Here is a 27004-nt window from a genome sequence, read left to right on the forward strand (position 1 = left end):
TAGTTTGGACAAATGCCTGTGAAAGATAAACAAACTTAACCTTTCCTTAATTGCTCTGTCAGTATTTTTAGTTGTTGCTAGTAGCCTCTCCCCCACAACAATAAAAAGCCTTTGATTTCTTGATGGCGGAAAATCATGATCACCTGCATGGACATGCTATTGCCGTCCTGTGACATACTGTAAACCACCTAAAGATAGCAGTATTTTTGTGCTTTGTGAGATACCGAGGAAGCAGAGTCATTTACCATTTGTAAATAAGTTAGGCATCTAAGAGAGCCAGTCTCAAGTATCTTGTAGTTTTATTGAACTGATAGAACAAAAAAAGCTAAAAGTAAATTTCAGGCAAATGCAGGCAAATATTTCCCTACAGTCTGACTTTTATCAGGTAGGTGCAGCAAAATCATACTTACAGAACGTAAGAATATGAAAGTTCTGCAAAAAATCTTCCAAATTCTCCTATCAGATCAGCAGAGGTGGACGGGTGCAAGAGCCTGCTCTCCTTGCATGCAGCGGTCTCCCTCTCTGCATAGCAGGGTGGCAGCAGAATACTAAGGGGCAACCGCTGTTTGCATACAACTGCAGCCTGTACTGGCCCTAACATGTTACCTGTATAACCTAGTGCAATATTGTAACTTAATAGGAAAATTCTGCCACATTTGAATGGGTGCCAATGTTTCTTACCTCAACCCAAGGGCAGGATTTATAAAAGTCACATTTTCACATAAATCAAAGTGTCCTTGGAGTACTGTAAGAGTTACTATCATTTGCAGCAATCCATTCTCACATAGCATTTACCACATTTTGGTATTACGGAGAGTTTGGTAACATGATCCCTCAACGACAGTGTCCTGGTCTAGCACTCTTCCACTTCCTCCCTTAATGTATCATATAGCATCAATTACTTCTTTTATATAATACTTTCCCCCTCCCCAACCCCCAAAAATCTGATGCAAAGAATTTTTAAAAAATTCTCCTAGATTATTTGGCATTCTTCTTTCTAGGCTCAAAAGTAAAAGGAATGAGACACTATTAAGTGTTAGGAAAGTAAAAAATTGAAACAGTGCTGAGAAGAGACTTCTGCTCCCAAGAAGACAATAAATCAGTTTTGGAAGAGACCCTCATTCTCTAAATGGAGAAGAAAAACTAAACTGAGAGTTTCAATTCAGCCTCCTGTGTTCAGGCAAAATATTTCAGACAGTCTGAATGCAATCTCTTTGCATGCAAAATTCATAGATGTAACTGTTTACAAAAAATGCATTACAAGTTCAGATATATTTGCTTGTACACATAAATCCAAATGATTCACATATATATTTGAAAGGCTATTTAAAAAGTTTATGATTAGATTTTGTCGGTCAGAAAACCATTCAGTGTGAATCACTGCACTGCACACTTTCCTCAAATCCATTGCAAAATGAATAGATGTTTCTGGCCGAAATATTTGAACTCCGAGTGAATTCCTTAAAAAAACACCACCACAACCTCACTCAGTCACTGGCAGTAACCTTCGGCACTCCTGGCCTCCCGGCAGCTCCCATCACTCCTGTTCTCTTTTCTGCCAGCGAGGCATTGAAGGTAAGACTGACAGCATCAAATCATGAAGTGCAGTTTATTATTTCAGCTGCTGTTCAGACAGAAGGTTACTGCCATTAACCTTCAAGCTAAGAAAGACCTGAATAAACATCTAGATATATCCACTGAACTCCACATCTCTGGATACTTTTATGGGGCAGCAAAATGCATGCAGTGCTGTAAGGATCAAGTGCTCTTTCAAGTTACTCACATTCAGAAAGGCACTGATTTGAAGAAGGTACTTATAAAGGCAAGGAAATGCACATATGGGAAAGTGCTTTTTTTCCATCTTTTTTTTTTTTCCTCTTTTTTGACAGCAAAAATAATTTTAAACTGAGATATATTCTAGCTGGACTTTCTGCATTCAGTAATTCTCATATTAGAGAAACAACATCAAACTCTTTGACCAAATTGGTAAAAAGACAGCTTGGCTTGCAATTTGGCTCAAAGTTTTACGTTACAATAACCGAGGCCAAATTCTTCTTTGTTGCTATTGGCTTCAGCAGGATTACAGAGATATAATGGAACAGGATTTGTCCCACTTGTAATAAAACAGATGACACTTGCCAGGATTTAAGTAGTCTTCAGGCCAAGTAATTAACTTGTAAAAAAAACAGCAGTCACATTAAAACCTTCAATAAACATATTGCCTCCAACACACCAAATGATATCACCAAGAAAATTCAAGAAATTTCTGGACAAAGCTCTTTGTCTGATCCTTAATGAGGCTTTGTGTTATATTTCCTAACTATATATAGTTTCCTTCCTCTGCTCGGATCTGATAGGAACTTCTTTACCAAGGTGTTTCTTGAAGCAGGTTCACTATTCCTGTCAAAGTACTGCAAGAATCTGTCTTTGATTTAGCGCTGGAAGAAGCAAGAGTGTTGAACCTTAAGGCTTTTGTGCTCCTGCAGGAACACACCAGGCCTTGAAAGCTTTGTGCACAGACCCCACAGTGTAAGTGTGACTCATGAGATGCTATTCTTTCCTCAATATACAATAAAAACATTATTATTCACTGTATCATACAAGTTATTAAGAAACTGTTTTTCCTCTGAAGTTTAGGCATAGCAAGGGAATAATAATTTGGGTAAATTGTAGTATTTACAGCTTCTTTGAATTAGGGCTGCACATTGTATCCTGGGAAAGTGCTTGGCTCTAAAGAAGGATCCCAACTCATATATAATTCTTTGCAGCCCTCCAAAACATAAATTCAACATACACAGGCTTACTAAGGTCAAAATATGTGACCTCCATTGGCTCAGAAGGGACTGGAGGACCAAAATAACCTTAAGAGCACGAATAGTTTCCTTGACTTAGCGGACTCGCTTCTGTACTTCATGCTGGATCTTAACACATATTCTTGAACAGGATCTACAGCTCTGAAAAATACAGCTGTGGGTAGGATTTGTCAAAAGTATTCTGCACTGACTGATCCACTAAAGTTTGTGGCAAGAATTCGGTAAAACCATGCTACAGCAGGGAATCATAAGAAGTTGTACATGACATGGCTGTTACTGCCATATTGTCGCTTGGGTTCCAAGGCCTTCAATCACACAAGAAATAGGTCATCGGTGCTCATTCTGGCCCAGACTTTAAAGAAAAAAAGAAGAAAAAAGTCTTCCCAAAGATGACACTTAGAAGCAAATTTGAAGCAGTCAGGTGGAACAAAATCTTAAAGATTTGTTTGTCATGCCTGCAGTTCTAGTAACACTTTCAAGTTCAGTAAAAGTTATGCAAGGCTTGCAACAGATCTAAACAGAGATGGTTTGAAACTGAAAGGTTTGAATATGGCTTCAAACACCCACAAGTTTCTGGCTTTAGATTCTAGTCCAAGTACAAGATGCCAAATTAACTGGAACTGTACTTATGTTGCTTTTTTGAGTGCTACATGTGAAACAACTTTACTGTTTGTAAGGCAAAATCCCAAGTACGTGCAAAGAACAGGGGGGGTGACCTGCAACATGCTAGAGATCTGTTCAGGAGCAGACACCTGGAAAGGATGAGGGAGATAACTGCATACAAGTGAGTAAGCTTGTATGCCCTCTCTAACACTGCCTTCATTGCCCAGGCTCTTGAAGGCAGCCTAGACAGAGAGGAGCACCCAAGAGCAGCTTTGGTTCTGCTACGGACATACCATTACTAGTCCCGCTTGCGGTGCAAAAGCGAGAGAAAGCAGTTTTTCTCCCGCAACTGTTAATTCTGCAATGCAATTAAAAAAGCAGCGAAAGGTTTTAAATAGGCAGTTTTAAATAAAAGCTCATTTTAATCTGATATTTATTATTTAATTTTTGTCTTCCCTGCCTCCCATACATAGTGAATCCATATATGGTTTATAGACCAGAAAACAGGTTACCTTTCCCTTATGAAAAGGAACATTACTATAGGATTTTGTGTTTTCCATGCTTTCATTCAAAGCAATGATACAAGAATCAGATGCAATAAAAAGCAGTTGCTAAAATATACACTGAAACATGACCCAATATGAAGGAACAATTGCTGCACTTTGCACACAGTTCGAAAGGGCATTTGGGTTCCTGCTGTCACTACAACTTGTATTTTGATCACTACAGAACATGATATGCTTGAGATCGCATGCAAGAGCTGCACACAAGTGCAACACGTGCAATAGCCAGTATTTTTCCTTAGGTCATGCTGGACAAGAAGTGTCATAGACCCTTTTTTTCTATCTGACTTTAGGCCAAATCATACTCGGAAAGCTGTCATCTGGCCTTTTTTTCCCTGTGATGTATTGCATCAATCTCTCATTTCCCACAAATTGACTTTTAAAGAGCTTCTGTTCATTTACGTCTGTGTGGTAAGAGATCTGTGTTGCTTTTTTCTCCTCCTCCCCTCCCCGAATAACGAAGAAACATTCCACTGAGAAAAAGTTTTAGCATCAATCAGATTTCATAACTGATTAGACGGCAGATACTCTGGCTGCATTTGCAATGGGCCTCTTTCAACTGTTTTTGCTTCTAAAATTAGCTTAGCTATTTCCTGAGAGAAGCCTCAGGATAAAAGTAGAGATGCACGTAACGCGGCACATCCGAGCTGTGTCAGAAAGAACACTGAAAAGTTGACGAGACTATCCAAGAAAACTAAGACACTGCTTATCCTTCCTGTCGTCTGTGGGGGCAACGCAGACCCCCACTCCCCTCAGCAGAGCTGGGAGTCCTGTATTTGGAGGAAGACTATGTCTGAGGCAACAGGAGAAAGCCAGAAACAGACGGCTAAGACAAGATACTGCACATTAACTTCATCCCCTATAGAATCTATATAGTTCCCACCATTATTTACACAAGGGCTCACGCCCACCTGGTTTGCTGCTGAGCAACTGACACACCACCTCTGCAACAGTCGCATTTACGTTTGCTAGAGCAGCCCTGGGCAGGATACTGCAGCCATCTGAAAGGCAAAGGGCATAATCCATAAAAATGCTTCCCGCCCTCATGAATCAGCTGATGCTCTACCCATTTTTCAGGAGCTGACTTCACCCAGTTTACTCAGTTCTGTGAAATCCTGTAGAGCGAATTTTGGAAAAAATTTCCAATACCTGCTTCACAAGTAACGCTTCTGCGTCAGTCTCTCTGCAGGCTCTTATTTGCCCTCTTTACACCGGTTAAAATCCTTCTGACTGTAGGAGAAAGATTAGACCCTGACAAAAATAGGGAACAATTACTTGTCTAAAACAGATACATCTTCTCCCTTTGCTCAGGTTTGCTTTCTCCCACAAGAAAGCTTGTATTATGAAACACAAGCAAAACATTTGCTTCAGGTCACCGTGCAGTCAGTCACATGCAGGATAGTCAACATAAGCCATTTCCTTTTAAAATGAGGAAGCGATAAAGCCACGTCGTGTTGCGAACAGCTCTGGAAGGGCTGGCTACGAATGCACACTCTGTACATTTTTGAATTAGATGCAGAGTTTCCTCTGTCTATGCCAATGACTTGTTAGGAGTGCAAGAGTAGGACACTGTGACAGCTTCTGAAGCTCTGCCTTCCCAGGACTTGAAAAAAAATAAAATTAAGAAAAGAGAGAAAGAGAGAGAGGGTGGCAGCAATTAAGTTGCAACAGAATGGGCTAATAAAACTTCAGATATTATCCCTCTGGCATTTTATGCTTTGAGCATATCATAAAAATGACAGAGCAGGAATTAGGTACATTGTATCTAAGGCATGCCTAATAAAGATTAGCATACAGTTTCCGTACCTAATGTATACTGTATAAAGAAAAGAGATTCCCATCACTGAATGAAGCCAGTTTTAAAAATCAGATACAATGTAGGTTCCTAGGGAACTCAAACTGCTTGCTCCGTGTCCCGATCCAATATCGGGAGGGTTTCGTTACGATCCCAAGGACGAGATTAAGACGCTAAAACCGGTCAAATATCTTACAACCTTTTAACTTTATTTTCCACAGAGTGGGGAATAAAGGTGGGGAAAGGCAAAGGGGAGGAGAGAGAGAGAGAAAGAGAGAGAGAGAAAAGGGGGGGAGAGAAAGAGATATCACCACCCGTGGATCCAGCGGTGTCCCGTTGGTCCTCTTCACCCTGGGTGTAAATTTTAGCGATGCGCGTGCAGTAATTACAACTCGAGCAGGGTCCGACCCTAGGTTCCCGCTGAAAAGTTTGGAGCCAAATCAAGGCAAATTAAATAAATAAATTGTAATGACACGCGTGCAGTAGTTACAGCTCGAGTTGGGTGCCTCCGAAGAGGGACCCTGAACAAAGAAATCCCTGGGCAATTATAGCTTTTTTCAAATTAAGTTTCCCTCCCCTCATGCGGCAGTTCAGACCAATAGTAATCTTTGGGTCTGGGGTCTCCTGCTCCCTTATTGGGTCTCATCATTGTTATCTTTACTCTGCCCTTCTTTCTCAGGGCCTTGACAAACAGGTGTTGTTCCAGCAATTAGCACTTACAGTGTTATCTTCCAAGGTCCTGATGAAGAGGATACAATCCAGACCCCCCTAATTAACACTGTTTCAGCAGTGAGGGGAGGCTTTGTTTCTCAGGGTCCTGGCGCCCAAGCAGGCCTTATTTCAAAGCCTTGACATCCTCCCTCCCGGAGTGTGACGCATAGGAATGCAAACTGCTGGTAACTCCCTTATCTTTCCAGTCTGCACCAGCTCTGGGGCCCTTTCTCACTGAACTAGGGAGTGCGGCCTAAGGCTTCAGCAAATTTAGCTACTCATGCTAAGCAACTTTTATAAAAGTTGTGCTAAGCGGCAGTATTTTGCAGTCCAGGTCCCAAAGTCTCTGCCCGATCATGGTCCGGTTCAGCGCAGGCTCGGTGTGTCCCGAATGGTCGCAGGGAGACCATTTCAGGGGTCGCAGCAGCTCAGTCCTGTTTCCGCTGGGAACAGATGGCTTGTTTGGGGTTTTGGTTTGCTTGCACCTTATGTACCAAGAAATGTTTAAGGCAAAAGTTCACTCATCTGTCCGCCACACCACCCCGTGACTTAAACATTGATTGGTACGTCTCCTTCCTGAAGTCTTCATAGCCTTCGTCCATGGTGGTGATATGAGACAGAGATCAGAAGGAAAAATATAGAAAAGGTAGAAGCACGCACAATAAACAGAGGTCTTGCTCAATGCAAACTTATTCTTTAACAACTTTAACAACATATAACTTCACAGAACAAACATCAAAATTGAGTTAACAAGGTAAGTGATTGTTACAACAGGTAAACAAATTGCATATTTGACACAACATGTCGGATTAATTGAACAAAGCAAGGAATTATACAAGATAAGAACATTAAAGCAGCAACTGCACATTACAAATACAATATTAACTGTTTCACTCACAGTGCCCCCAGTAACCAGGACCACGAATCGCCACTCCAGCCATTCCAGGTTTGGACAGGGATGTGGGCTATTTTTTCTGATATCTTTGGTTAACTGGAGAGCTACTCCGCCTACATCATCTATCTCTAAACAACAGTTGGAAATATTCAATTTCCCACACACCCCTCCCTCTTCAGCTAACAGATAGTCTAAAACCATGCGGTGCTGATGGATTGCCATGCGCATCTGTTGGGACTGCAGAGTTAAAAGATCTATTGCATTTCGTTCCCCAGCTTTACTGAAACCAGGGGTTCGGCTGGGGAATCCAATTTCTCAACCCCCGGTCCCTGTCAGTCTGAATCTTCTGTACCAATCATGAGCAAATCTGCCTCTGGAACAGATGCAGACTGAGGTTTCCAATGATCTGATTGTCTTTTCGGGCACTCATTTTTCCAGTGCCCCTTCCCCCTGCAAATTGCACACTGATCTCTCCTCAGTGGAATTCTATTTCCCAAATCCCCTCCTACTCTATGCCCTCTTCCACATCCTTGTCCTTTTGGAAAACCCCTTCCCTGAGAGGAAGTTTGTGCCCGGGCAAATGCAGCTGCCAACATTGCAGCATTTTGCCTCTTATCTTTCAGTTTCTCCTTTTGTTTTTCCTTTCCCTCTACTTCTTCCCTGTTATTGTACACCTTATATTAACATCCCCGACATACCATCTACTTTCTGAAGCTTTCTCCTTATATCTGGTGCTGATTGTCCTACCTCTCTCTTAATTGTTTGATTCATTCTTTCAACTTTTCCACTGGATTGTGGCCTCCAGGGGGTATGTCAGGAGGCCACTCGTTATTCTCCCATTTTTGCGTCCCACCCAAATCTGCCTTAATGGATCACGTCTTACAGGCAACACTTCTGTCTCCGAGGTTATCAGATACCTTTACGCCTAACTGAGGTCCGCCTGTTTCTGGTAAAAGGAAAAACAAAGATCTGATAATCCCTATATAACAAATTCCCGACCACCCCACGGGTAAAAATTTATATGCTGTGTCCACAGATCCAATAATGCCCCTTCTTAGCTCTGATGCTCTGAGCAAATGGCCTGTCTATCCCTGGTGGGAACTGAAAGTAAGTTGTGTCTCTGTTGCCCAGAGGGCTGACCAATGTGACCGTCCCATCACCTATTTTGGCTGGTACAATACCAAGCCCCAGAAGCGCCTTCCCATTTGCAGGTTTGCTTGTAAGGGGGATAATTGGATCGTTGGAGAGTTAAAGTTTCATTTTTGTTTGATCAGTATCCCTCAAATCCCCGATTGTGCCCCGTTTCATCGAGCCACGTCCATAAGTGGAGATTCCCGTCTTTATCGAGTGGCTTACGAGCGAGTGTCCATCGACATTTATTTTCCCCCACTTCGATCCCTCCCTCCTGGGTACGATTTAAACAATATTGCCCCATGGCTGGAAACTGAATTGGCCAGGTCCCACTGTCGTCCCACGTGTCGTCCGCGGTTTCGCTATAATTGCTTACGATCTGGTCTGGGGTGAGGGGTGTGGACGTCCACGGCCAGCTTGATAACCCTAGCGGTCCTCCGCAAACCCAGCAGTGGCTTAAATTGAAAGTTTGGCTTACTGCTTTCGCCAGCAACATGAACTCGTTGTTCTCGAAGGGATTAAATGGGTTGGGGGAAGGTAGAGGGAGTGGTCGTTCGTCGCCCTCATGGATGCATCCTTGAATCTAGATGGTCCAGAGCAGTAGATGCATCTTGGTCAGACCACCACCTTTGAAAACATAAATAAGAACAAACTCGCTCCTCGGGTCAGGAGGAGGGAATAATACATTTTGTGTGAATCTTGTAGGTTTTCCCACTAGCATCTTTTGCTCTCCGAATATATTTATTATTCTATTAACCTCCCAGGCATTTTGCTCCCAAAAAGGAAGCCATTCCAGGCAGCCTTTGAACACCGTATGTGAGTCCGTGTAGATGTGTACAGGGGAAGTAGCCTGGCTTTTGCATTGGGATACGCTCCACACTGCAGCCAGCTCTCCCACCTGCGCACTGCCCTCTCCCTCTGTAATGATCTGCTCCTTAGTCCCCACTTGGAGCGCCACAGCCCGGTATCTCCAGGTTTTTCCTTCCCACTTTGAGGAAGCATCTGTGAACCATGCATTTAGGATCTGATCGGAAAATGTGGGAGCTACTTGAATTACAGACGGAAGTTGGGGGGTTTCTTTATTCAAGTCTGCCTCATCTTGTATATTTAATACTTTAGTGGCTCCCTCTGTTACGGAGAAGATTTCACAATAATGCTCTATTTGTGCATACCATTTTCGTACAGAGGCTCTCTGAGCCACCCCGTCAGGGGGCAGGGTCCCTGCCAGGACTGCTTTGGTCACTTTAAACGGACCTCGGAGAACTATGGTTTGCTTTCGAATAGCTCGTTCAGCCTCTCTTACAGCAAGGCTGACTACAAACAGCCCCTTCTCCCACAGGTGGATAAAGAGCCCAGTCCGGGCAAATCCCCATTCGATCTGGATAGGGTCAGTGGGGTGGATTGGCCCCAAAGCTTGGTAGGCGTTTGCCTCAAAAACCCGCAGCCACAATGCCTCATCGTGGACCGAGGTCCACTCCCAGTGAGCCCTTTTCCGTAGTAAGTTGTATAATGGCCTGGCAATAATTGAAAAATTGGGAATGTGCTTCTTCCAGGATACGAGTAGCCCTAGAGCGTGTTGCAGGTCCTTTTTGGACTCCAGCATTTTAACTGAGTCTAATGAGGACAGGATATCCAGGGGAATGCAGGTCATCCCCCTCCTCCACCAGATTCCCAGAAATTTTACTTCACTGGAGGGAGTTTGGATCTTTTCGAGTGGAATTATCAGCCCTACCTGCTCTAGGTGAGCAATAATGTCACGCTGTGTTTTCTCAACGTCCTCTACCTGGCTCCCTCCCACGAGCACATCATCTATGTATTGATAAATTTTGACTCCTGCCTGTATGGGGACAGTTTCAAGCTCTTGTGCTAGCGCATGATGGGCTAGTGTAGGGGAGTGCTTGTACCCCTGAGGTAGCCGAGTGAATGTGTATTGCTGTCCCTCCCACGTGAAGGCAAAACGCTCTTGGTCCTCAGGCTGCAAAGAGACCGTAAAAAACATGTCTTTGACATCGATTGTTGCCATCACAGGGTGGGACTGCTCCTAGATAGTCGCTATTAATTCAGCAATGTTTGGCACAGCTGCCATCAATGGGTCTGTATTGTTATTTAATTGCCAATCGTCTACGGTTAGTCTCCACTTACACTTTGGTTTTCGAACTGGCCATACAGGGGAATTGAAGGGGGACTGTGCCGGGATCACAACTCCCTGTTTTTTCAGGCCCTCCAATACTGGGGTAATTCCCTCTCTGGCTCCCAAAGGTAACAGATAGGGTTTTACATTAGTCAGCCGGGAAGGGGGGAGGGGAGGCGCTGCTTGCAGCAAGCGCACTGCCACACCGGAATCTCCGGTTAGTCTTCTAACCTGAGGAACACCGAAAGACCACGAATTCCCCTGGGAATCCCGCCACTGTTTCCCCTTCAGGACGTCTATGCCTAAGAGGTTCATTTGAAAAGGCCCCACAGCCACCATGGTGTCCACAGGACTCTCTTCCCCTGGTAACCACAATGTTACCGGGGTCATGGGCACCGTCTGGGTCTTCCCCAGAGCACTTAAAACTATTAGGTGTTTGGAGGGGACCGAGATGCCACACCGTTCCGCCTCACTCCGTGTTAGTGCTGTAATTTGGGCCCCCGTATCGATTAAAAAGGTTACAGGCCTTTTCTTCGGCCCCACCCCTACGGTGATGAACAAATCTCCTTTGTTATTGCAGGTGAGCTGTCTTATAAACATCCGCCCTCCGCCTCCCCCCTCACCCTGAGGGGGCCGAGGAGCTAGTTTTCCCACCGCCCTTTCATCCTCCTCAAACTCCCCCCCCACGTTTAACGCCGGTGCGGGGGGTGGTTTCGGTCTGGGCGGGGGTCCCTGTCTGGACCACCTGCGTACCAGGAGCTCTAGTTTTTTGGTCGGGAGCCCGTCCATCAAGTCTCGGGGCACGCCTTTTTGCAGCCCCAATTGCCATAGTCCCTGCCAGGTCAGGGATCTTTCTCTTCTGGCTAAGTCTGGGCTCCTCCCAGAAAATGCCAGAGACTTGCTTGCTGGCTCTGCCGCCCGCACGGCCCTAGTTTCCACCCTTTGGTAAGTCCGGCCGACTGGCCCGTATTTCCTCCCATAATTGATCAATTCCTGGGCTACCTCCCCCCAGGTCCACACCTTTTTCCCCAGCCACCGATGCTCGGGGGTTACCATCCCCTCCAGGGCCGCCGCAATTCTCTCCTCGCGGGGCACATCTTGGATTCTCCCCTGCAATTGGATCCCAATAGGTTTCAGGGAACCAGGAAGTCCCCGTATTAGGGGAGTCATCCGCTCGGGATCTACCGGCAATAACATCGGAGAGCTCAGGTTCGGCTTGAGTTCCTGATCGTACATCATTTGCAGACAAGCTGCTTTTTGTACACTTTCCAGCAATTCATCGACGGAACCTGTTATAGCTAGGGGATCCCCCCTTTCCAAAGGGTTCAGCCCCCCCGCCCAATACGCGGCCCTCTGAGTCAGGGACCACGGGGCTCGGCGATCGCCGGTTGTGAGGAACACGCCCGGGCCCCAATATCCCTCTGCCTCCTTTTCAGATAGCAAGATCCCGTCCCCCCCCGACAGGGATACCCTCCACACGTATTCGGTTTCGGATTCCCTAGCCGTTCTGGCAAAATCCTTTCGCAGCTTGGCCAGTTCGGTAGCTGTGAAAGGGATTTCTTTGGTAACAACCTGGGGGCGGTTGTCGCTGTCATCCTCGTATACATATTCCGTTTTGACTAGTGGGCACATATGGGGGGGGCCGTCTACGGCCTCCTTTAATCTTTTTAGGTCCCTTTGGGGGTAAAATTGGCGTACCCGTTTTCCCTCGAGCAGCACCTCAGTTTTGGTGAGGGTGTCTGCCTCCCTCAGGAGCTGGTTTCTTAGCTCCTCTTTCAGTATCAGATTTTGGTGCTTCTCTTCCTCCAGTGCCCGCTTGGTTTCCCGTAATTGTTCTTGCAGCGGCATTAGCGCCGCTTGCAGCGCGGCAACCACGGCCTCTGCCTGACAAGGTGCCCGCTGCCTGTCCTCCACCGCAGCTGCTAGGCACGCTCCTAGCACAGCACAAACAATAGCTTTCCCTTTTCCTCTCTTAACTTTAGCTTCTTTTTGCAAGACCGCTATTCGGTCCACTACACTTTGCAATTGGAACCAATGGTCCCGTGCCCAGTCTCGTCCTGAGGGCGAGGGGCGAGAACAGTGTATTTCCAAAAGGTCATATAGTTTCTCGATTTCTCCACAAAAGTCGCCTGCCTTCTGAGCGGCCATATCCTACAAAGGGGATTTCGTCCCGGGAGGGCCAAACCTTAAATGAGTCCAAGTTTCCCCTATACGCTCCCGGGAGGCCAAACCGTAAGCTACTACAAAAAATGTCCTACAAAGGGGATTTCATCCTGAGGGGGTCACACCTTAAAGTCCAAGTTTCCCCTATACACCCTCAGGAGCCAAACCATAAACTAGTTCAAAAAATGTCCTACAAAGGGGATATCATCCTGAGGGGGTCACAGCTTAAAATCCAAGTTTCCCCTATACACCCTCAGGAGCCGAACCACCAACTAATATACTAAAGATCTCAGCATTCACTCCTTCCTTACGCTTCGTTCGTCTCCGGCCGCTTCCCTCGCGGGAGAGCGGAACCGCGGATCGGAACTCCGCACTCGCTTCGTACTTGTTCGTACGTCTCGTTCACACACACTCGCTCAGCACACCACAAGGTTGTACGACACTCTCGTCTCAAGGGATCCTGTCCGTGACGCCAATTAGATGTCCCGATCCAATATCGGGAGGGTTTCGTTACGATCCCAAGGACGAGATTAAGACGCTAAAACCGGTCAAATATCTTACAACCTTTTAACTTTATTTTCCACAGAGTGGGGAATAAAGGTGGGGAAAGGCAAAGGGGAGGAGAGAGAGAGAGAAAGAGAGAGAGAGAAAAGGGGGGGAGAGAAAGAGATATCACCACCCGTGGATCCAGCGGTGTCCCGTTGGTCCTCTTCACCCTGGGTGTAAATTTTAGCGATGCGCGTGCAGTAATTACAACTCGAGCAGGGTCCGACCCTAGGTTCCCGCTGAAAAGTTTGGAGCCAAATCAAGGCAAATTAAATAAATAAATTGTAATGACACGCGTGCAGTAGTTACAGCTCGAGTTGGGTGCCTCCGAAGAGGGACCCTGAACAAAGAAATCCCTGGGCAATTATAGCTTTTTTCAAATTAAGTTTCCCTCCCCTCATGCGGCAGTTCAGACCAATAGTAATCTTTGGGTCTGGGGTCTCCTGCTCCCTTATTGGGTCTCATCATTGTTATCTTTACTCTGCCCTTCTTTCTCAGGGCCTTGACAAACAGGTGTTGTTCCAGCAATTAGCACTTACAGTGTTATCTTCCAAGGTCCTGATGAAGAGGATACAATCCAGACCCCCCTAATTAACACTGTTTCAGCAGTGAGGGGAGGCTTTGTTTCTCAGGGTCCTGGCGCCCAAGCAGGCCTTATTTCAAAGCCTTGACATCCTCCCTCCCGGAGTGTGACGCATAGGAATGCAAACTGCTGGTAACTCCCTTATCTTTCCAGTCTGCACCAGCTCTGGGGCCCTTTCTCACTGAACTAGGGAGTGCGGCCTAAGGCTTCAGCAAATTTAGCTACTCATGCTAAGCAACTTTTATAAAAGTTGTGCTAAGCGGCAGTATTTTGCAGTCCAGGTCCCAAAGTCTCTGCCCGATCATGGTCCGGTTCAGCGCAGGCTCGGTGTGTCCCGAATGGTCGCAGGGAGACCATTTCAGGGGTCGCAGCAGCTCAGTCCTGTTTCCGCTGGGAACAGATGGCTTGTTTGGGGTTTTGGTTTGCTTGCACCTTATGTACCAAGAAATGTTTAAGGCAAAAGTTCACTCATCTGTCCGCCACACTCCGTCAATCCTGAGCATCCCTTGGAAGCAGGATAACTTGCCAATACTCTAAGCAGTAGCTTCAGATTTTTAGACAAAGGTTGAGATGAGAGGCACAGGCAGGAGATACCTTCTTGTTTAATGTCTCTCTTCTTTCTCACGTCTCTACAGCATAGCGAAAGACTGAGCTTTAACTTCCAGAATTTTCTTCCGATCCAAACTAAGAGGAGAATAAGAAAAGGAAGCAATCTCTTTGCAGGTGCTGTCATCATGTCTATATGCCTGAAGTATATATTATGCAAACTAACATTGATTTGTAGGCACACTAGTAACTGTTTAAAAATCACTCTCATTTAAAAATACAGGTAGGAATATGAAATAATGATACACTGTTAGAACTGTTCCTCCTCCTCTTCTGTCTGAATTTGTAAAGATTCTCCTCTTCTTCTGGCTGAATTTGATGTAAAAAGACACAGAAGATAAAAATCCAACAGATACTATAGTATTTTGTCTTCATAAACTTCATTAGATTCTATTCTAGCAATTACATAAATAAATGGGGACTAGAACTGCTGTAAACTGATTTAGTGTCACTGACTTCAGTGGCACTAAGCTAGCACTGCACAACCAGCTAGAGTCCATAGGCTCCTTTTGAACGCACCTCCTCAAATTAGATTTAAAAATATATATTTTTTGAATCTTATTTTCAGATGGGGGCTAAGTAATACTCCTAAATCAAACTATTGTATAGATGGAGGACTAAGATCAAATTCTTCTGCTGAAATGAAATAAAAGTCAAATGTTCTCACAAATGGCTTTTCGGCAGATGCAGTAAGGATTAAGGGAGCAAGAACCTCCGTTTTGGCGATGACATCCTTATCTCGTGCCCTCATGGCTAAATTTTGTTTCAAATTAGACTATAGCTCTAGGGTGCATGCTAGTGTGAAGTCTACCAAAGGTGTTTGAAAGCCTTCTTAGCTCTCCAACTCCCTGGGCTGAACTTCAGAAAGTGAATGCCATTTTGCACAGGAAACTATGACAAAATACCCTACACCCCATTCATTCCCATACAAATAGGATATCGCATTTGACATTCCACTAAACAAATAAAGACATTAGCTTGTTGGAAAGGGCTATGAAATAATAAAAGTTCTTTATGTTTGTTAGGAATACAAGTGCCCAAAACCATGATGGACATTGATAAGTTTAATGTAGTAACTGAAAAACATTCTTAAGGATGTTTTTCTGTGACAGTGGATATCTTATCTTCTAGTGGAATCCACACAATTTTTTTTCAAAGGGGGGAAAAACCTTTCATAACAGAAAACATATCAAAACAACAGCATTATTCATGTAGGATTCTGAGCTCACCTACAGGCTGTTGGAAAAAAAACTGCATCAAAATGCTTGCTGAAATACCAATTATAGAAGGAAGTTTGCCTAAAATTGCCAATCTGTGTAAAAAGAGTAACAATTAATTAAGAATATGAAATGCCGCATGACTGCTCATGAAGGCCATTTATAACTCTCCAAATACAAAACATGTAGACAAAATTCATAAAAACCTAAGCAAAACAATAAAAACAAGAAGTCAATAGTTGCAAGTCTTGAGGAAAAACGGATGGTTGTTACAATTTGGTTTTGGTCCCGTCAACAACTTAGCGTTTAAAATATGGGAATGACTGCTTCCTTTAGCAATCAGTAACTGCCAAGGACTTGATGAAAGATGAAGATGCAAATAAAACAGATCATAAGAGAAGTGATGAAACTAAATGAGCACCAGTTTCCTTATTTAAGGAATTTCCAAAATATTGTGTAACTGCGATTTCAGTCTAATTGATTTAATATTAACTTTTAGGAGCTTGTGTTTAATTTAATGTACGCTCTTACCCAGTTAACGTAAGACTTATCTACATCAGAAAGACTATTGCCAGAGACTCCCTTACAATGTTTTGTTCAAATTGTCGTAAAAAGTTAATTTTTCTTTGCAGGTTTAAAGCCAAACCATGTTAGGCTCTGAAAATTATAACCCAGTTGTAAACACAATTCAGTCAGGTCTAGCCTAATCTGACCTCCTACTAAAAGAGCACAGAACAACATGTTACAGCACCAGACTCGAGGAATTGTGTGTAATAACCACAACCAAGAACCCACTAGAGACTGAGCAGTAATTTAGGGTTGTCCCTAGATTACATAGACCCCATCATTTGTTGATGGGCTGTGCACATGGTTTCCTCTGCCTGCTGTTAGTGCAAAGACACAGTTCCAGAAGTAGCATATCACATCCTTTATATATCGACAGAGGAGACATCCTAAGCAGCAGAGGGCAAGGATTTCCACAGAAACTTAAGATCCCACTCTAATCCAACTCTACCTGAGTATTTCAGCCTGTAACTTTTAGTCAAATAGCCTCTAAACATCAGTGAGGTGCTGTTCACTATCGCAGTACAGAGGGAGAATTTAGACAGTATCCAAGACTGCCAGAAAGGGGGAGACAGCCACAAAGTGACCTATAGCAAATGCTAAAGACAATGCTATCTTAAATCCTCTTCCTCCCTGCCCCACAAGCCCAGGATACTAAGCTCACAAGCATCACGTGGGGTTGCGACTTTGTGCGCACACAGACTGGCATGGAAAGCTTTCTGAACACCTTACTACAGCCTTGTTTGCAAAGGAAGAACAGCATTTACACTTCTCTTTTAAATGTGTGCAGAGGAAAAAGTGGTGATAGTATTTACCTGCTCCATTATAACCTTGTGGTTAAGGCATTCTCCAAAGAAGAAACCAGAAATCCTCTCCTTTTCCCACAGCCAGGCCATTGGAGGTAGGATTACAGGAGGAGCAGGCATACCTCAATCCATCTGGACTAAGTAGGTAAGAACACATTATAAACACAGTAACACCATCCACTCTGGCAAGTAGCAGATGACGTTCCTAGTCCTAGTTGGCAGCATTTCTTAAAATTTTTACCCTAACCTGAATAAATTTATCTTATGTTTATTGTGTTACTCATCCTGTAACTAACTTAGGCTATGTAGACAGAGCCTAAAAACACGAAGAGCAAATAGCTAGAGAGAACCCCATACCATCAGCTCTGTTTTCTCAGGGTATTTGTTTAGGACTGGGTATTTTGAAGACACTTAAGTCAGAAATGTCTTCACAGAGGATGATATCTAGACTTGTTGCTCCCCCTATCTCGCTTGTACAGAAAGAAGAGTCTCAGCTCTGTCACAGGCCCATCCTCCCCAGTTCCTAGCATGTGTTATCTCCAGAAAAATGAACATCCCACCTGACTGGCTTCCCCTCATCGGTGTCACAAGCCTTTCTGGGGTCCCCCATGTCAAACAGCATTAGGGCTAGGATGTGGTCTGAAAGGAAAAAAGAAAAAAAAAAAAAAAAAGAATCGGCCAGTAAGTCTAACCTGCATCTTTCGACACTAACTGTAGCTCGCAAATGGAGTGCGTGTCCAACCTTGACTTAGTCTTGTAAATTGTATCACGAGATTAAAGAAAAATTAGACTCTGGTAAATCCTGAGGTAGTTTTTATAGCAAAGTAAATACAAGGACAAACCTAGTTACTGTTTATTAACTCTGTATGTCCTAACCAGATGTTTTATGTCTCTCAATCAAAAGTAAAAATATACCTTAAGATACAAACACCGCCAATATTTTCAAAGTCCATTGAGGAAGCTGGACAAAAAGAGATTAAACTGTTATGGGGGAGGGGGGAAACCTTTGCCTCCCATTTCTATATAGAAGTCAAAGAAATGAGATTTTCAAGTTTAAAAATCAATTACTGAACTCTTTATCCTCAAAGATAAACAACATGAAAGCATACATTAGGACTGGATTAATTAATTAGTACTTCAGGCAAAGCAGACTATTTTAGTAGCTTGTAATTGTGAAATAATCTTTGCATCTATAAGTATCAATCAATTTTCCACTTTTCTTCAAGTTAGTTCTACAATGAACTTGTGAAAATTGATATATTTTGCTTGATCATTTTGGAAAAAAATAACCCAGACAAAGAATTTCAAGAATAATAAAGGATAAAGAAAAGTTTAGGTAAAAACGAAGAACAGGAACATGGCATGCTTTTTTTTTTTTTTTTCCAAAAAAAAAAAAAACCTTCAATAATTCAGCACATGGTTTAGAGGAAAGAAATGGTGACCCTAAACACAGAGCTCTTGGCAAGTTGGTAAATACGCAAAAGAACAGTAAAGCATGAAAATTTATAAATAACAGACAAAGAACAATATGGACTAAAGCCCAGTCTAAATTAAACATCTCATTTTTAACTCAACACTCTTAGAAATGTTCTGAACTTAGTTTTACTTAAAGCGTGAAAGAAACATTGTAGGTATTTCTTATCTACTGCAGTTACACACTAGGAGCTCATAGATAAAAACTGTCAGAAATACAGCAAGTAGTTACCCAAAGGCAGTGACTGATCAAGCGCATAAGTTATATATGCAGACTTAAGCCTTACTACATGCCTACACAAATTATTTATGCGAGAAATCTTTGACTTCAGTAGGACTCTTCATATCCACATAAATATTTTCAGAACAGGGATGAGGCAAATGCTGGGAAACAAATCCTCTTCCACTAAGAAGAGACAGTTGCCAATAGGTTGTGACAAAATCTAGGAAAGTTGTGATGTTCTTGGGTTAGCCCCACTGTTAATCGCAACATTTCACAACACAGAGGATAACCAACAATGTTCTCAAGTGGGTATTTGAGACCTAAGTCCAAAACTAATTAAAACATATAAAACCACAGCCAATTAAAATGGCTCATCTTTAAAAATCGTAAGGCCACACCAGCTTTTCTCAGCAGTGGAATGGCTGATGCATCTGACATACTGTCTTATTTGCCTATTAAATATTTTTATTTTCTCCAGGGAAGAAGTATACTCCATTTGAAAGTGTGATTTCAACATAAAGGATTTTATACAGGCAAACAAAGTTTCCATGTCAGAACAGAGATCAGGACTTTAGCTGAGTCACAGTAAATATTACTACCTTTAGATCTAGGCTTTTGCCATACAGCAAGGAACTATATTTGCTGAGATATGAGGACAGTAAATTCAGGCTGCCTAAAATAGAAGTTGAAAGCATACAATGCACCAATGCGTCAGCTCTAAGAACAGTCATTAAGATTTTACAGCAGATAGGACCTATGAACTTTAACTCCTACTTTATTTGCTGTACATTGTGTTGTGTATGCAATAAACCATGTGGTAGAGAGTTTGTTTCACTGCAGAGCTAAATTCAATAAATTCTATCATCAACAGCAGGGATACATGAATGGTTTTGCCTATCTCTGTGTATCTCCAGTTGCTAGCTACAGTATGGACATAGATGGAAAAGAAAATTAGATAACCCAGCATTACACAGCAGAAAAGCAGACATCCAGAACAGTTCAAAAGCTTCTGATGAAAAATAATGATGACTGAGACGTTAACGTTAATGGCAATTGGTGCACGAGCTGTAAGAGTAAGGAACAATTCCTCTTTGCTTACAGCACACACAAACAGGGTTCTTAACGTTTCTTGCTCTCCCGATGCACAACCAAAACGTATTTTCAAGCGCTGCTCCCATCTGCATTACGAACTCCCCCAAATCCCCTACATTTCTGGTGACAAAAGTCCAAGGACATTTCTTTTATGACACTAACTTGCCTGTCTTTATTGTGTATCAAGGTTGGACTTTGTGGAAAGAACCACAGCAAACTTCGGATGCAATTATCCTGATGCAAATACTGCATGAATACTACTACAAAAACACAGCTCAATCTAACATGAAAAACAAGTAGCTCTCGCATTGTATAAATTTACTTCTGGAGTCCCTTTCGCTTTGGCAGACGCTGCCAAACAGTTCTCTGTGTGATCAAAAAGGCCACTCGTCTTGTTTTTCCAGCCCGAGTGCTCTTTGTGAGTATTGAGCTCCATTTTTCAGCCCTGTTCTCAGAGTTTTCCATAAACGCTTCAAGGAGCTTCAGTTCCAGAGTCATCGTGTATACAAGCCCTGCTAACTCTTCCTTAAGGCAGGAGACCATCCAACTTGTGCGGTGCGCTCTGCCATATCAGTTACACCTGGCTTCCTTTTGGGTGGTCAGAACTATTACCATTTTTGGTATCCTGAGCCTATGATGAGCTCTAGGCACACTTGGTCAGAGCTCTGTTAAGTAAGCCAAACAATACCGTTAATAGGGTTTTGTGGCTTCAAACTGTTAACAGATGGCACAGCGTGCAGCTTTAAGTGATTCATGAAATACAAAAGGGATAACAATCTACTGAGTGTCTCATCCCACTTCAAAGCACCAAACCAGAACTCCAGCTACACAGCATTTGGATATTGCTGCATCATTTCCAGGGAAAACAAAACAAAACAAGTTTCTTCCCTCCTTCCCTCACACAAACACTACTGGGGCCAGGCTTCCAAAACCAGAGAGACTGCAGCACCCGATTTGGATAAATCAAAAAAATATTTGTAAAAATGGTCAACCAACCATTCTGTTCCAGCTTTGACTTCTGTATTTCTATCCCATTATATTTGAAAAAAATTTTTAGCTGTAGTTTCATAATACAAAACAACACTGGCAATTCATATCCCATTTGGTAACTGAAAAGCACACGAGAAAAACATGGAATTAGATTTTCCACAATATTAAAGGGGTTTGAGCATGTAAAGGAGATGCACAGTATATCTACATAACATACTATTGCCATTATATTATTAGGAGTTTGATTTGAATGTTTTGTTCTCAGGATCCTTTCTCTATGACAGCTGTTGAGGATTGTTTTCATATTTAGGATATGCTGCTACATCTTGGGATTGCTGGCTCAGTAGAGGGCGGAAGCTAGAAAAAGCAGTATCTGCAGTACAATGCAAGTATCTCAAAGCATCTCTAGAGTCACTTAATCTAACTGAACTGACCAGTGACTGAAGCAAAAGTACTATGGCACCAAGTGAAGCAAGACGACACTAAGACTGAAGCCTGGGAAGATACTAAGCTCCAGAGAGTCAATACAAGTTGGAGATCGCTAGCTAAAAACAGCTAACAGCAGTAGGAATCAAAATATTAAGAAACAGAGGATATTAAGAGTCAGCTGAAGCTCGCAGAGGCTCTTTTCTGAACGACGCATTAAGTGCAAGATATTCGGGAATCCTCAGAACTTCAAGCCTGCCATTAAAACCGAAAAAAAAGGGGGAGGAGGAAAGGGAATTTTTTTTTAGACATGGAATATGGAGACTACATTTTCCATCTTCATTTGTCATGTTTGTCCACATTGGTTGTGCGACATCAAAGGCAAGCCAAATCTATTAATTTAAGTATATGTAATAAAATTAATTCCAAGTAAAAATATAAAACATCCTTCTTAGGTAAGTTGAAGCTTAAAGCAGAGACTAAAATTCTACATTTAAACTTTGTTCCCTTGACTTTTTTCTCCTTAGTTGTAAGATTTAATTCTCAGATAACTTTGGTTATGAGATTTGCCACGAGCATAACAGTAGTTTCTTACCTAAAATGCTTCCTACAACCATACAAGCATAACGATTCTGAGGCATAAGAATAGCTTTTGTCACACTGCAAAATAAATGAAATTCTGCTCCCTTTCATTGAGGCTTTCTTTTCAATTGGCCTCACTTATTTACTTTAGTACTTCCCATTGTTTTAATTGATCAAACTTGGGGATGACATTGTCTAAGTATTCAACATTCATTCTGATCAGTAATTTATAACATAATACTTACAAGAGCTTTCATAATGATTAGTATACCTTCAGTTAAGCAACGACTGAACAGATTCCCTACAGAACCAAAACTCCTAGTTATTTTCATTGTGTATCTCTGTGCATTTTGCAGTGGGAGAAAGACCATTTTACGTCTAATCAGTGATGTATTAAGAGTCACCAGAAGTGAATCAAATTCAGTGGAAAGTGAATCACATACTATAGTGTTATCCATTGCTACTTCCTCAGGCAAAATTTCTTGTTGCTGATGGAATTCACTGATGTTTTTATGGTCCTGTCCGACTCTTACACGTTTCAAGCATACTAAGAGGTTTGGTTCTTTCATAACCTAACATCATAAACTTAATAGAAACCACTGCAACAAGCGCTAACAGAATTAACTTTTTTAGAAACAAACTGTAAATCATTCATGTAACAGCATGCTTCAGACCAGAAGCTGTTTTACGTAAAACTAAAGAATGAATTTCTAAGAGTCAGAGCAAAAGGCCATGTTCAATGTTTGCTAGACTAAAACCCATTTCATAAGATGTTCAGTGTTGCAGAAAAAATGCAAAGTAAAGTACTAAGAAGAGGTTGTATATATTCAGAAGTTACTGTAAGAGACAGTATAGCAAAACAAGTGTATGGGTCTAACCACATCTAAAAGGCATATGCAGGACACTTGTCTTCTATAGAAAAGATTAATGAGTACCATAGGGATTAGCATTTGTAAACATTACTTCAGATCGGTCAAGTTTATTGCGTAGATCTTTCATTTACTTTCTGCAAAAAAGCCTGTCTAAATCAAATGTTTGCTTCAAAACTATTTCAGGAAATTCAGACACCAGATCTCATATAAATATACATGCACATATGAAAAGCCTGCACAGTCATTCAGAAGCGCTGTGTATGGAACGGAAAGCTCATCCTAGCAGCCCTAAAGATGAACAACCCTCCTTTCCCCCAGAGCAGCCTGCATCGAAAGACTTCACTAGCAATTTTGCAGTCCAATTGTCATGTAATTACTGCTGATTTCCTTATCATGGAGGAAAGTATTTCATCCAATTTTCTTCCCTTCTTCTGCAAAAAGAAAAAATAAACAGACAACCCACAATTTCTACACTGATTCTCTCTTAGGCTTTCCCATTATTATTCCCTATTTGTTTTTTTTCCATCTTAGTTCCAATCTCCCATCATCTCCCTTGCCAGAACTAAGAAACACTATACAACTTTGACTTTCGTCCCCTTTTTCCAAGGCGATGTCTGAGGCAGAGAGAATGAGAGAGAAACACTTTGCAAATTTCTTTGGCCGAGATACCAGGTTATGAAGCTGGAAATTGTGAGATCTAGCAGGACTACTGCACAGCCTGGTATACACTTCAAGTCCATCATACAGGCATTTGGTGCACCAGCCTTTTCTACAGTGGAGAGGGAGTTTGAACAGGAATAATTCCACTTCCAAGAAATAGGAAAACTTCTGTTTTCATATGAGAGCAACTGAGTTACTATACTGATCACTGCATGCACATGCATACACATGTACGCTCACTCATGTTCTTACGACTAATTAGTGACTTCATGCTTCAAGGCATAAAAACAGAACTTCAAAAAGGCATTGTTTATGTAAAACACTAACAGAATCCAAACTGTCTTAATGGGGATTACTGTAAGTCTTTAGTTATTTAAAATGAGTTATTGAACAGTATGCATTATTAGCCCATAGAACATTTCAAGATCTTACCAGTAGATACTTGACCCTTAAAGGTGGGAAGTGGGAGAGACTTTCTTTACAGTAATGAAAATTTTCAAGTGTTTCACAATAACCTTATGCATCACTACCTGTTCTCTGAAGAATACCACCAAAAAGGACTAACCTTAGCTCAGTAAGGCCACATATGGAAAGCGTCCTCCTTCTGACTTGTGAATACGCAGAAAACCTGGACTAGTAACTCAGTATATTCCACCGGGGGGTTGTTTGCTTTTATAGCCTTGTTAAACTGCTTGGATGAAATGCCACAGAAGGAGTTGCACAGAACTACTTCTTCTTAATGTGTTTCCACGGCACACATAACACTGCACAGAGACATAGAGATTACTTCTGGACAATGAGTCTCAGGTATCTCAGATAGCACAGTTTTGTGGTCCTTTGTCCTCCATTTCTCAGCAGTGTGAAACCTCCCTCCAGATAAGGTTTTCCCCCATCATCTGCCAGGGACACAAAAGTTCTCATCAGTGTGTAGACAAAATTAAGTAATGATCTCTACGAGTTCCTGTCAAATGGGATAGTAATTCCTGTCAACATTTAATTGCTTCTAATAAGTCTTTCTTCTCCATAGTCAAGCAGGTAAGGCACTGAGACAGAAAGATTAAAAAAGTAAATCTCTCTCTCTCTTTTTACCAGACAATTAGAGACAGATATACATGCAAAAATTCAAAGGATGGGAAAATTGATACACCTTCTTATGCTGGTAACTTTCAGTGGTATAAATACTTTCTAAACTGAGGAAACAGTAGTATGGAGGAAGACAGGAGTCACTTAACCTGCAGCATATACAGACACTTCTTCCCGCCCTGCAACTTCAAGTTAAAAGATGAACATAAATGCTTTAGTCATCACCAGGACTATAACTACTCATGTTTCCCTTTTCCCTCTATCACTAAAATGCTGCCAGGATTAAAGCCACATTCGGTTTGGCTATTTATACCTTTCTGATATGACTCACAGCCATATATAACTCCTAAAAACATATACTTGACACTTCATCTAGACAGCAAATCCCTGCTTCCATATTATGTAAGTGAGGACATGTAGCTGGACGTCAGGATGACATTTAAGAGCTGGAAGAGGGGAAAAATAAATGAAAGAGGCTGCAGAAATGTCACTTTTAAATTTCTTTTTCCCTTAAAACCAAATTGCGTTCCCAGCAGCGATTTAAAAATTTCTAGTTATGTTTAAATTGCCTCCTAGTGCTAACAACTGAAACAGGGAAGCGACAAGTATTTCATACTTAGATTTTAAATTAACTATTGAGCATGAAGTTTCCTGAAATGCCCTGCAGATATCCAAGGGACTGAGAAATGACCAATGGATTACCAAAAAAATAAGAAATGGAATGAGAAAGAAGCAGTACAAGAAAAAGCTCATAATATTCTCTTCTGCTCTTGGAAAATATTTTTTCTATCAAAAAACAAAATCACATAAACCATAATGCTATTTTATTTAGTGAAATTAAACCATCAGAAGGTTACTTTAAATAGTATCAGTGGAATAATGCATGCATGTTGCATTTCCTCTAGGCTAACTCTTTGCTTTTCCATTAAGAGCAAAAGCACAATAGCATAATAATAATAATAATAATAATAATAGCAGCTTAATAAACTTGACAGGAACACAGAACCACAAACTGTTTGGTCTTACCAAGTATAATACTGTCCATTAATGACAAGACAGGGAAATTGGATTTGTTAATATAAAAGCATCTCTGGGCATTTGCTGTGAAGAAGTGGTAATTCATCTACATACTTGTGCATACATTTGTAGAAAGTGTTTCTAATAAAAGGAACTACTAGATGTTAAAAAAAATTCTGATTTTTTTTTGAGAAATGTTTTGTGGGTGTTTTATGCCCTTTTTTGTTTAAAGTGGGATACAGCAGCTAATTTGCTACCAGACTGCCATCAATAACATTAGCTGAAATTAATAAAAATATTGGCTTAAACCCACACTTTATTTTTCATTCAGTGAACTGTAAATATCAGGTTCTGATAAAGTTGCACAAGATTGCTTAGTTATCGTCAGAGATGTATCTCTGGCAATTAGCAATGTATAGTTAAAAAAAGTCAAATATTAACATAATCTTCAATTGGTGTAACTAAAGCATAAACAAACTGTACAAAATATGGAAAATACTTATCATAGCAAAACATTTTTCATCAGCAGACTTGGAAAGTTCCTTCAATATAATAAACCCTATTAGATCTTATTAGTAGAGGGAAGTGAGATTATCCAGATCAGACAAGAAGGCTCCACGGCAACACTGTTTTTTACAACACTTGTGACTAGAACACAAAACAGAGTAGCCTGCCTCAATTTCACAGGCCATTGAGAAAACATAGCCTTGTAATTGTACCTCTGTGGGAACAACTCTGCATTATCACCTTTCTCTGAATAAGAGTTATTTCTTGAACACAAAAGATTGAGAATGCTACCCAAACTTACTGTGAGCTTCTAGGTTGCTAGTTTTCATCTTAAGGGGATAAAAATACATAAAATAAAAAATATACTGCATATGGAGGACTGATTTAAATGTCCCTATTAGGTGTTTATGAAAGGAAAAAAAACAAACAGAAAAAGGAAAGAAGAAGAAAAGAAAGACAGACAACCTTAGCATATAGGCATAACTATTTCCTCCACAGCTCATACCTGATCCCCTAAGGATGCACTTATACTTACATTTCATTTCATGATATTGCTCAGGGACCCCAGAGAAGATTCAGATTTCACAGTCCTGCATAGCTGCATCTCAGAAATGAATAAACTTTAACAAAAAGAAGCTTCACTACTAAGGCATTAAGTGATCTAGCCCATACTTCCTCAACAATGTAATTTTGATGTAATTTAAATCTTTTTTTCCCCTCTTTTTCATACAAATCACTTTTGCTCCTCCTCTACAAAACCTAATACCCATCACATACTTTCACAATTAATAAAATCTTTTATCACTACATTTATTCATTTTTTCTGAACACTCTGCAAGTCGTTACATAGGTACAACCTTTTACAGTAGCAAATCACATTAAAATGCCTTTGCAGCAACACTAGCAACTATTTGCACATTCTTTCCCAAAGGTATTTGGTGAACACAGATGA

The 27004-nt window shown here is 41.7% G+C and overlaps 1 long non-coding RNA gene across 5 annotated transcripts in view; it reads right to left on the reverse strand.

Moving 5' to 3' along the window:
- Window positions 1-24236, reverse strand: part of LOC112997402 (uncharacterized) — a 48721-nt gene extending 24485 nt beyond the window's left edge. For 4 of the 5 annotated variants that reach the window (XR_010390134.1, XR_010390135.1, XR_010390133.1 and 1 more), the window contains exon 1: window positions 24011-24236. This is a non-coding gene — a long non-coding RNA (uncharacterized LOC112997402). Of the gene's footprint in view, window positions 1-17136; window positions 17431-24010 lie in introns of those variants that run through there. The other variant, XR_010390136.1, reaches the window with a different exon arrangement.
- Window positions 24237-27004: the final 2768 nt, after the last annotated feature.

The sequence above is a fragment of the Dromaius novaehollandiae genome, chromosome 8, assembly GCF_036370855.1.
Source record: "Dromaius novaehollandiae isolate bDroNov1 chromosome 8, bDroNov1.hap1, whole genome shotgun sequence".
Taxonomy (NCBI): domain Eukaryota; kingdom Metazoa; phylum Chordata; class Aves; order Casuariiformes; family Dromaiidae; genus Dromaius; species Dromaius novaehollandiae.